This window comes from Myotis nattereri, assembly GCF_964212035.1.
Source record: "Myotis nattereri genome assembly, chromosome: 17".
In the NCBI taxonomy this organism is placed as follows: domain Eukaryota; kingdom Metazoa; phylum Chordata; class Mammalia; order Chiroptera; family Vespertilionidae; genus Myotis; species Myotis nattereri.
In genome coordinates, this window is record NC_138092.1 from 51806938 (window position 1) to 51818978 (window position 12041).

The 12041-nt window shown below is 46.8% G+C and overlaps 1 protein-coding gene across 1 annotated transcript in view; it reads left to right on the top strand.

The window, feature by feature from the left end:
• Positions 1 to 12041, top strand: part of CNBD1 (cyclic nucleotide binding domain containing 1) — a gene marked incomplete at its 3' end in the record, with an annotated part of 195662 nt that overhangs the window by 118296 nt on the left and 65325 nt on the right. The window lies entirely within an intron of this gene.

Below are 12041 nucleotides of genomic sequence, written 5' to 3' on the forward strand. Positions count from 1 at the left end.
GCCCGCTTTCCTGGAATCAGTGCGCACTGAGCAGGTGGCTCCACCTGTGGACACACCTGTGGCGGAGCTGGGGGTTCCGGCTCAGAAAAGCTCGCAGGAGCCGAGGGCGCGGGAGAGGCCTGGGGAGGTGTGGCAGTTAAGCGGGATCCAGGCGTGAGCGCTTAGAGAGCAGAGGGCACTGAAGCGGGGGTGGGGGTGGGGGTGGGGGGCATGGGGGCGCGGGGGACGGCCAGGCTGGAGGATGAGGCAGGTGGTCATTCTTTTTACACATGTCGAGCGGCTGATGGAGGTGCTGCCCTGAAGGCCGTCCTCAGGTCTCCCGTCCTCAAATGTCATTGAAGTCTAATCTCCTTACGTTCGTTTCTAAGCTGCTTGCTTGATGTCTGGTCCTGGGTGGCCTCTCCCACCGACGCTGGTGCTGGGAGCGGTGGTGGGGAGCCGTGGGTGGCCCTCAGGAGGTACAGGGTCGCTCTCCCTAGCCACCCGGGGCGGCCTTGGTCTCAGGAGCGCGTCCTGCATCCGCCCCTGGGAGCTAGCTGGAGGGTGGGGGGTAGGGGGGGAGGGAGGGCGGGGCGGGACGGGGAGCGGGGTCTCCACGCGCACCTGAGCGCTCTGTGTTGGGGCCCCGTGCTCCCAGGCTCCGCCCAGTGCGGGAAGAAGAGCGGAGGCCCGGCGGGGTGCGCTTATGTCGGGGCCCCAGGAAGCGTACTGGGAGCTGGAAGTGTTTGGCTTGACCCAATGACCTCTATTCATCGTGTTCTAATCAAAATGTGCCATTCAGGTGACAAAAATACAGCGTGGGGCAAAAGCAGGTGTGTAGTTGCTCATATGGGAAACGGCGCTGTTTTGTGGCATTAAGAGTAGCAGCTGGAGAGTTCAGGGCGGGATTCAGGCTTTGGGGGCTGGTTTTGTTTGCTTTGCCCTTGTTCCTAAAGTGTAGCTTTTTGGGGGTTTCACTGGAAAACATGGAATGTTTATCAGGGTCTTTTCCTTCTTGGCTACCCCTGATTTCTCACCTAGTCTCCCTGGCACCACGAGCCTGTGAAATTTGGTTGAGTTTTATTTGCTGTCTGGCTTGTCCTCTTGCCTGTGCAGCTGAGGAGCCATCAAATGTGCTGACGGGGAAACAGCAGAGACTGCTGAGCGTCCGCACGGCCCCTTCTCCGCATGTTGCTCCTGTTCCCTTCGGTTTTCGTAGATATTCTCAAAGCCCTACATCTGTTTGTTCCTTTGTTTTGTTAAATTTATCCAACTTTTATGCTATTTTTTTCTTGTTGGGGTGGTTATCTGAGAGGAGCTACTTTGCCATCAGAGGGACTTGTTTCTTGTTTGTGTCTTCATCCAACATCCTCGATAAATTAAAAAATGCTTCATTAAATGGGTGAATATTGTGTGCCAATTGAATAAGAGCAAAATAAGCATTTTTATTTAAGAAAAACATTTTGTTTAAAGGACATTTTTGCCCTAGCTAGTTTCTCTCAGTGGCTAGAGCATCAGCCTGTGGACGGAAGGGTCCTGGGTTCATTCTGGTCAAGGACACTTGCCCGGGTTGCGGGCTCAATCAATTCCCTGTGTGGGGCATGCAGGAGGCAGCTGATCAATGATTCTCTCTCATCACTGATGTTTCTATATCTCTCTCTCCCTCTCCCTTCCTCTCTGAAATCAATAAAAAATATATTTTAAAAAGGCACCATTGTCTAAAAAATTTTTTAAAAGGACATTTCCCCCTTTCAGTTTTTAAGGTTATAATACTTGATATTGTCAGCTTTTTCCAGGACAATAAAGAATAAACATGAGACTCATACTGTTTCACAGATGGCTAATTGAAACTCTGGAGAAGATAAACAATATTAGAAGAGTAGCTCAGATAATTGACATTAAGAAAAAAATGTACATAATTTGTGCTTGAAAAAGGAGAACAGATTAATTGGAGTCTAAAAGCTAAGGCTGCGTGGGAACCTTGTTTTTGTACGTTTCCTACGAAGCTAAGGAAGTTCTCGTGCTGCGTACAAATAGGACTGCGCAGGGGACACGGAGGACACTCAGCTCTGCTGCAGGGCAGCTCACTGGTCTGATTTGCACTAGAAAGTCCCTTATGAGAACTGACGAAGGCCTTCGTCAGCAGCATGGACGGGCGGGACATTTGTTGTCCAACGTTATAGCAGAGGTCGCTGGAAAGGTTGCCGGTTTTGTTGGTTGTTGCTGTGGTTTTTGTGGGGGCAGGGTTGCACACAATGTTCGTTCAGTAAGCTTTCCTACAGCCTAGAAATGCCTTTGTAGTGCGTGTGTTACTCTTCTTATCCACATTGTAGAAACACAAAAGTGTGGATGGATAATTAAATATGATTTGGGAGCAATATTTCTTACCTGCTTGAGCTACTTTGAATCACAGACATTCTAGTTTTTCAGCATTTCAATGCCTACCTTCTTTTAAAATCAAAAGTTAGGATTTAGATTCATTGATTAAACCATGATTCTCAACTGGGGACGCTTTTGCCTCCCAGGAGACATCTAGCACCATCGGGAGGTATTTTTGGCTGTTACAGCTGGGCTGAGGGTCCCATCGACATCTGGAGAGTGGAGGCCAAGAACATGTCTTCAGTACCCTGAAGTTCGTTACCTTAAAGCAGTGTCTGGCCCACAGTGTAAGGAGCGTCAAGGTTGAGAACCTCTGATCTAAATATAAAGCTAATGTAAATGAAATGTTAGAGAAAATGATAGCAATGCCCTGTTGTTCAAATCAGTAAGCGTTATGAGTGCCTAACATTGACCTGATATGTACTTTTCCAAATATGAATAGATGTAGACCCCATGTTAGAGAAAAATTAACACATATTTTCATTTTAATAAATGAAAATCAGTAATTTTTAATAATTTAATAATTTAATTATATTGAAAATGATAATAACAACAAAAAGGCTGCCCACATTTTGACTTACGGATTGATTATAAAAGGCATCTCATGAAATATTCAGCAATGATTTATAATCTAAATGATTGTGGAGATGTCTGAAACAGAAAGATTACGTCTCTGTCTTGGTGAGGAGAGGAATACGAAGTTGCACTAAATGGGCCAATGATGTGCATGAAATGAAATGTAGAAATCAGTTAGACCTACAGCACTGGGAGGACCAAATTCTTTTTAGAATGATGACTTCCTTGCAATTAATAAAGCTGTAGGAGCCATGAGCTCCTCCCTCACTCCCACTCACCCTTCCTAACTTCCTAGCTACAGTACCTCTGCTTGCTAAACAGTGACTCTGAGGGTGGAAAAGTGATATTTCTTGTGCCGGGCCAGCTCAGCTAAGGGTCTGGTGAGCCTGAGGTGGGGCGGTGAAGGATGTAGAAAAGACAGACAAAGAGAATAAGCTGGGTGTAGGTGGATCTCCTGTGCCTGGCTGAGGCCACAGAGAGAGACCCACACGGAAGCTGAGCCTTTATTTTATAGCCAGAGGTAAACAAGGTGGTGGTCACCATAGTTATAAAGTTCTTGTGAGTTTCACTTGTTTTGCCAGCACTTGCTGCCCCTACCCCAGCCCATTAGCTACCTATAGGATCTAGGGAGCTCATAAGCTCAAACCTAATTATGCTAAGAGGGCTGTGCTGGGACTTGTTTGTGGCTTTGCCAACAGGTCAGTCCCAGGCTTAACCCTATAGCCGTTCCCTACAATTTCCAATCTTTAAAAATACATGGACATAAAAATATCTATTCTAAAATCTGCCTAATCCCTGGCCAGTGTGGCTCATTGTCCCATACACCAAGAGGTGGTTCGCTTCCTGGTCAGGGCACATACTCAGGTTGCAGGTTTGATCCTCTGTCGGGGCCTGCTTGGGAGTTTCTTTCTCTCTTTCCCTTTCTTTCTGTTCCTCTCTCTAAAAAATCAATAAAATCTTCTTAAAAAGAAAAACCTAAATAAAAATAAAAGAAAATCTGCTTCATCTTCAGATTATAGATTTATATTTCAAAATTACATATAGGGCCTATGGGACTATTTTATGATTTGAGGTATTTGGGCCCCGAAGTTACTCCTGATTTAGAAACCATAGCAGGAAGCAGAAGAGCAATACTAGAACTTTTTAGCAAGTTCATCGAAATGACCATTCTATGTATGAATGTGAAGAAACATTTAAAAAGAATTTTGTAATATCTACTCTAATTAAAGCACAGGCAAAATATTTGGTTTTAAATAGAAGGAGATTTAAGCAGAAGCCTTGTTTGTCCTGTAATTGTTTTTTTGATAATATGTATTCTTACCTCTCTTTCCCACAAGTATGAAACCTAAGTATGTTTAATTAAAAAATATTCTTTCAGATTTGTTTACATGAGGAGGGAAGCATAGTACGGTGTCAGGCAGGAGAAGCTAAACAGACAGACAAACAAGCAAACAGCAAAGGAATCTTGTTTAGGGAACTCTTCAGAGGGGAATTCCTTAAACACGAAATGCGGGGGATGGCAAAAGTAGGTTTACAGTTGTTCATATGGAAAGTAATACAGTATTTAATAAATAATAATACAAAATAAACTCTGTTTTGCATACTCACAACTGTAAACCTACTTCTCCCCATTCTGTATAGAGTCAACCAAAGGTATTGAAATTTTTGTACAGTTATATAACTCTATTGGAAAGTGGGGGACATAAAACAGTGTAAGTAAGATAAAAACAGTCAAAAGTGGCTGCCCTGTGTGAGAGAGGCCAGGCAGAAGTGAGAGAGGGTCTCCCAATATTTTGTTAGAACTCTTTTAATACTGTTTGAAAAAAAAGTATCTCTCAAAAAAAAAAGGGATTAATTTCCTGAAATACGAACTCTGAACCTGCTAAAATATAAAATAACTAGAGGCCCCGTGCACAAAATTTGTGCATGGGGGTGTGTGTCCCTCAGCCCAGCTTGCACCCTCTCCAATCTGGGACTCCTCGAGGGATATCCAACTGCCCCTTTAGGCCCACTGGGATAGGGCCTAAATGGGCAGTTGGACATCTGTCTTACAATCCAGGACTGCTGACTTCCAACTGCTCACCTGCCTGCCTGCCTGATTGCCCCTAACAGCTTCTGCTGCCAGCCTGATCACCCCCTAACCACTCCCCTGCCAGCTGGATCGATGCCTAACTGTTCTCCTGCAGGCCTGGTCCCCCCCAACTACCCTCCCCTGCAGGCCTGGTCCCCCCCAACTACCCTCCCCTGTTGGCCTGGTCCCCCCCAACTACCCTCCCCTGCAGCCTGGTCCTCCCCAACTGCCCTCCCCTGCAGGCCTGGTCCTCCCCAACTACCCTCCCCTGCAGGCCTGGTTGCCCCCAACTGCCCTCCTCTGCTGGCCTTGTCACCCCTAACCGCTCTCCCCTGCTGGCCTGATCGCCCACCACTGCCCTCTCCTGCCGGCCATCTTGTGGCGGCCATCATGTGTCCAAATAGGGGTGGCCATCTTGTGTGTTGGAGTGATGGTCAATTAGCATATAACCTCTTTATTATATAGGATTATACCCTCACATTGTTGCAAAGATGGCGGCACTCACAGCCAATAAGGAGGGAATATGCTAATTGACTGCCACACCCTCAAAGATGGTGGCACCCACAGCTACAAGATGACTGGCAGGGGAGGGCAGTTGTGGGTGATCAGGGCAGCAGGAGAGGGCAGTTTGGGGGAACCAGGCCTTCAGGGGAGGGCAGTTGGGGGTGATTGGGCCAGCAGTTAGGCATTGATCAGGCTGGCAGAGGGAATGGTTAGGGGTTGATCATGCAGGCAGGCAGGCGAGCAGTTGGGAGCCAACAGTCTCACAGGGATCGGACCTAAACCGGCAGTCAGTCAGATATCCCCCGAGGGGTCCCAGATTGGAGAGGGTGCAGGCTGGGCTGAGGGACACCCCCCCCCCCAGTGCACAAAATTCGTGCACCGGGCCTCTAGTCTACCATAAAAGTGAAGACCTTGACTAATTCATGTTGATCTAATCTTTAACACTTTTGACAGGCACACCTATGTGTGTCCAGCATTCCCCACAGCAGTTGGAGCCACAGATAGAAGCAGAAGGGAAAGGGCGTAGTTTAAATGTGCATTTCTCAGTGAGTGCGGCCCGTTGCTCTCTGTGGGAACACACCTGCTGAGTGCTCAGAATTCTTACTATGGAGATGCCTAGTAGTCAAGATCAACATTTCTAAAAAAAAATTTTAAATGCTTGATGACACTAATTTGTTTTAAGCAGCTGCTAAGTGCTTATGGCTGCTGGAGTTAACAGAAGTAACCATGGAAACAGTCTCATAATGCTTCAAGGCTGAATGGGTTTAAAATATCTATTTAAAACCATAAACACTTTGACAGCTGTAAGAATATTTACGTTTCCTCCAATTTTGGTTTGATGGTGCAGCTCAGAAAACGGGAGAAAGAAGCATTAAAACAGAAGCAGTTTGAGATATTCATAGAATTCTTACAAAGTCCTCCCATGCTTTGGTGTACCGGTAGAGATTGGCTTATTTTGGGGAGGTAGTGAAGGAAGTGGGAACATTATAAAATTACAGACACCTGGCTAGACCCACGAAAGTCATCTGACCTTTTTTATTCTCTTATCACCATAAACTCTATCTTGCTCATTCTTCTCTCCTCTGCCCTTGCTAACCCAAGTGCTCTCTGAATTTGCTGGGTGGTCAGCATGTCGTTAGTATCTTAATGAACACACACAGGTTTGCCGGCTCCCTGAATCAGGGCCTGCAGTGGTTGGACTGGACCTCGAGAGGTGGGGACACAGCTCCACCAGCGCCTGATTGAGGCGGGAAGGGGAGGAAGGTGAGGGTTGTGTCTTCTCTTTTTTATCTGGAGGATACATAACTTTCTCAGAAACCTTTTCCCCAACAATATTTCTGATTGTATCTCACTATCGGGTCTTATGGATGCTCCTGGCTTTAAAAAAATTGAAAAAATATAAATGGGCCTTTCCACCATCAATATCTAATGAGATATGGCAAGGGCTTAGGGTTGGAAATCTCCCAGGGGACTCATGATGGGAAAGTGGTGGGCAGATGTCTTAAGTGACATTGCAGTTTTAGTAAAAGGTTGACAAAATGATGACCTTGGTATACTGTGTTATGGAAACGTGTTCAGTGATCCCAGGCTAATTAGGCATAAGGTGTCCTGTGTCAGGTAGAACATAAACTAAAATCCATGTTTGCGTCCACATGTGCGTAGGATTCAGAGCCTCGAGGCAGTGTTCCCAGGGTAGGATGATGGGAGGGAGGGGGCCTCACAGTTTGGTGTGCAGACCTGTGCTCTCGCTAGTGCACCTCATTTTGTCTTCCACCACCTGGGGCCTGCGCAGAGCGAGTCACCGGACTAGAAAGAGGTGGCCATCTGCCCACATGGGATGAAGCTAGAAATAATGGAGATCTAATTTTTAAAATAAATTATTGATTTATTTTGGAGAAAGGGAGAGAGAGAGAGAGAGAGCGAGAGAAGGAAACATCGATTTGTTTTTCCACTTATTCATGCATTCATTAGTTGATTTTTCTATGTGCCCTGACCAGGGATCAAACCCGCAACCCCAGCATATGGGGACAACACTCCAACTGAGCTACCCGGCCAGGGCCTGGAGACCTAATATCTTTATGGTCATGTTCAGCCAGTTGTCCACTGTTTTTAGCGTCTCAACTCCATTTCCTGTTACTTCCTTCAGTGGCACCAGTGCCTCTGATTCTTGAGTCTTCCCGGGGTCTGTGCAGTAAATCTTTCACTCTCATGGGCTTCTCTCAGCTGGAGACCTTTAACAGAACAGAGACACTTGAAGCTCAACTTGGTTACCATTGTTCATCTGGTTTGCATTTTCTGGAATTTTGTTGACCCCTAACATCCACTGTTAACTCTTCCTCCATGATTTGTGCCTGTGGGAATTTCTTTATTTTGTGAGTTTTCCTATTTTGTGATATTTTAGGGGTGAAAGAGCACCTGTCTTCAACCTGCAGTGTTCAGCTGGCAGTTGATTTCTCTTGAATCTGTACCCTTGAATCATCTCTAGTGATTGCTGCAGCTGTATGTCTTTGGAATTCAAAATTGTTTTTTTCTATTCAAGTTCCTACCTCATCCTGAATTTCTCTTACTTATTTACTTAGTGGATCAGAGGTTTGTACTCAGAGGTTATAATATTTTCCTTGGCTAAGGTTATAGCTCATTTCTTATTATTATTTCTGAATATCATGAGTTCTTCTTGTTTATTGATTGGTTAATTGATTGATTTTAGAGATTGTTGTTCCACTCATTTATGCATTCATCCATTGGTTTGTTCCTGTATGTACCCTGTCCGAAGATTGAACCCAAACCTTGGCTTATGGGGATGGTGCTCTAACCAACCTGGCCAGGGATCTTCCTGTGTGTTTTTTGTTTGTTTGTATTTTTTTTAAGTCAAATATACCAGAGGTTTATCTGTTCTATTGTCCTTTTCTAAGAAGCGACTCCACTTTATTTCTCACTTCTACTGTTTATTTTTATAAGAATTTGAAAATGCGATAACCTTTCCCTTCATTTTAATAAGTTCTTAACATTCAATTTTCTTCTGTTTTATAGTTCCCAGACTAGATTGTTGAGTTGAGTGTTTAATTAACTTATTTTTCATATTTTTATTTAATAATAAAATAACAAAGCTTTTTTTATCTTCTACTGAGATATGATAAAATGTATATTTTCTTGGAAGTGTTCTTCCTGTTATTAGTTTCTATGTGGTACGTTATTGTGGTTCTTAATTAAAATAATTTATTGTTTTAGATGACAACAGTAACAAAACTTATTTTAAAATACTCAAATATAAAAAAGAGATATTTTTTTCAGGAGATTGCAGGCAATAAAAGGTATGAATAAAAGAGTAGTATAGGCTAAAGACGTGATAAACACTATGAAGAAAAATGAGGGAGGATGAGGGCTGGGGAAGGACAGCAGGAAGGGGGAGGTGAGCTTAGACATGCTGTCCAAGAGGCCTCCTTAAGAAGGTGACCTTTATTTATTTGCAAATAAATGTTTAAGAAAAATCAGAACACTTACCGCAGAACAAATATGTGATAGGCGGCATTGTAAGATGGCCCTGGCGATCTCTGTCCCTGGTGTGACACCTGTGTCTTTGTGTGAGTAGTAGAATCTGTGACTTACTTCTCACCAATAGAATAAGGCAAAGGATGGCACATTTATGATTTAGTTATTTTTTAAATAGATTTTTTAGCAAGTCACAGAAGTAGAAGTGAGCCAGCTGGGCTGCATGGTCCCAGGAAATAAGTTACAGAGGTAACGTGCCTAGGGGAAGAAGTAGGGGGATAGGTGTGGGCATGCTTGAGAAAGAGGGAGAGAGAAGGAGAGAGGAGAGAGAGAGAAAGAGAGAGAGAGCGAGCGAGCTGTGTTGTTCCACTTACTGATGGATTCATTGGTTGCTTCTTGTTTGTGCCTGACCGGGGATCAAACCTACAACCATGGTGTATTGGGATGATCCTCCGATCAACTGGGCACTGAGCTACCCAGCAAGTGTGCTGTTAAGCTGCTAGTTTGTGATAATTTATTATGCAGCAATGCAAAGTTAATGCAGAATATATAGGAAAATATTAACCCCATCTTATGACGACCCTTACTGAAAGTAGGGTATTAGCAAATGAGTAGACATCAATGGAGAAGAAGAGATAATTTTGCCTTTGGTCTATTATATGTAAGAACCTAATCTATATATAAATAAAACCCTAATATGCAAATAGGCCAAATGGTGGAACAACCGGTCGCTATGATGTGTGCTGACCACGAGGGGGCACGCACGGTACATGGCAGGTGACAGCAGCAGGAGGCAGAGTGCGGAACATGGTGGGTATCAGCCGCAGCAGGATGGTGGAGCAGGTGGGTGGGAGCGCCAGGCCACGGTGGGGTGCTGGTTGCTGTCATGGGGGCAAGCCTCTGGTGGTTACTGAAAATTCTTTGCTTCCATGTGCTGCAGTCCCACAAGGTGCTGACACCTGCTGCCGGCACCCAGGGCTGGCCCCAATTGCTCGGTGCTGTCAGTGGGTGCAAGTGGTGGCTGTGGGTCCTGATTGCCCCTCAGTGCTTCTCCACCTCCCCCTGCTCCTGAGGGGTGATTGAGGCCGGCAGACACCTCTCGCACCCACTGCCAGTGCTAGTCCTGGCACCGGAGCCGATCGCTTGGCACCATCAGTGGGTGTGAGCAGTGGCTGCTGGCCCCAATTGCCTCTGAAGGCTTCTCCACCTCCCTCTGCTCCTGAGGTGCTGATGGCACAGAGCGATTGGGGCCAGCACCATCAGCACGTGGGAGTGGCAGCAGTGGGAGTGGGGCTGCCAGCAGATAGGGGACCAGGGGTCACGGTGGGAAGGGCCAGGCAGTGGCACTGAGGATGGGCTGAGACCCGTCCCTGTGCCCACCACAGCCTCAGGGCCCACAGTTCCTTTCAAGGTGCATGAATTCATTCACTGGGCCCCTGGTCTCTATATATAAAAAGCCAGAGACTGTAATGCCATCACGACCATAACGAACCTTAACAACCGGTCGCTATGACACCCACTACGGCCAGCAAACAGGCCTGATCTGGGCTGGATCGCCCCAACACTCCGATCAGGGCAGAGCCAGCCGGCTAACGGCCTTGGCGGCAGGAATCTGGGGTCTGAGGACCTTGGAGTTGCTCGGCCTCAGTCTCGGGCAGTGGCACGGGCAAAGCTCTCCTTTGGCGGAAGTGGGCTGGGATCAGGGCGCTGGAGTCGGGGGTGGAGTGGGGAGGCTTTCCTGGTGGCCACAGTAGTTCCTGTGGGCTGCACACAGCACCTGGGCATCTGGCCCCGGTCAGAATAGCGGCAGGGGTCACGGGGCGCAGGAGGCAGCGGCACACAGGAGCCAGGAGGTGCGAGGCCCTACGTTGGCTCTTACCCCACATGCTGGGCCCAGCAGCTCCAGCAGGTGGACCATGATGTGCAGCAAGGTTCTGGGCCGCAGACGGGAGGGGAAGTGAGCCAGGAGGGCAAGGCCCTGTGCCAGACAGAGCACCAACGGTGTGGGTGGGGCTGGAAACCCTGATGCCTTTTTGGCCTTGGCCTTGGAATTCAGAGGTCAGCCCCACTTCAAGAGAGAGGAAGTGGCAAGGCCACAGGAGGGATGGGAAATGTTGTGGCCATCTTCGGGAAACACAGCTGCCACGGTCTTCAGTACCATGAACAGATGATCTTTGGTCTCGGTTCTACAGAAGAGGAAGCTGAGACTCAAAGGGAGCCTTCGTAACACCTCACCCACTTCTCAGACCTGACCCTGTGCAGCATTGCTTTCGTTGAAAGTAGAGGATCCAAAAGGTTTTAAGATCTTTGCTATTTTAGGCAGGAAAGAATTTAGCACAGGGAGCTGGTGCTTGGGAAATCGTCGGAAAGCTGGAGGGGTGGGTATTAGGCTGGGCCCCCAAGAAAGACTCCCTGCCCAGCGGGAGGGACTGCCCCCTCAGCCACACTGAATTCTAGGACTCTGGCTCAGCTGTGACCCGGAGATCGGGAAACTGCTGCCCCCACAAGTGCCCTCCAGCTCCCACAGAACAGGTCACTGGGCACTGCCTCTGCCACAACTGCCTGTGCACAGCCTGGATTCCGCTGCAGAAAACCTCCACATCTCTGCAAACATCATCACCAGCAGCAAACAGCCCAAACCGCGGGAAGATGCCTCTGCCTCACTTCTGCCTTCAAAATATCGTGCAAGCACATCCAATTGGCAGAAACGAATTCATATCCAGAAACCTAGCTGCAAAGGAGTTTGGGCAATTTCAGACTTTTGTCTAGGAGTGAGATCTTGCCAATGTACCTCATGTGCCTGCTATTGATACAAATGGGGCCTGGCTGGTGGAGCTCAGTGGTTGAGCATCAATCTATGAACCAGGAGGTCACAATATGATTCCTGGTCAAATTTTGAGCTTGATCCTCAGTAGGGGCATGCAGGAGGCAGCTGATCAATGATTCTCACCATTGATGTTTCTATCTACCTCTCCTTCTTCCTTCCTCTGAAATCAATATATATATTTTAAAAATGGGGTCATGCTGTATACATGTGTTATAA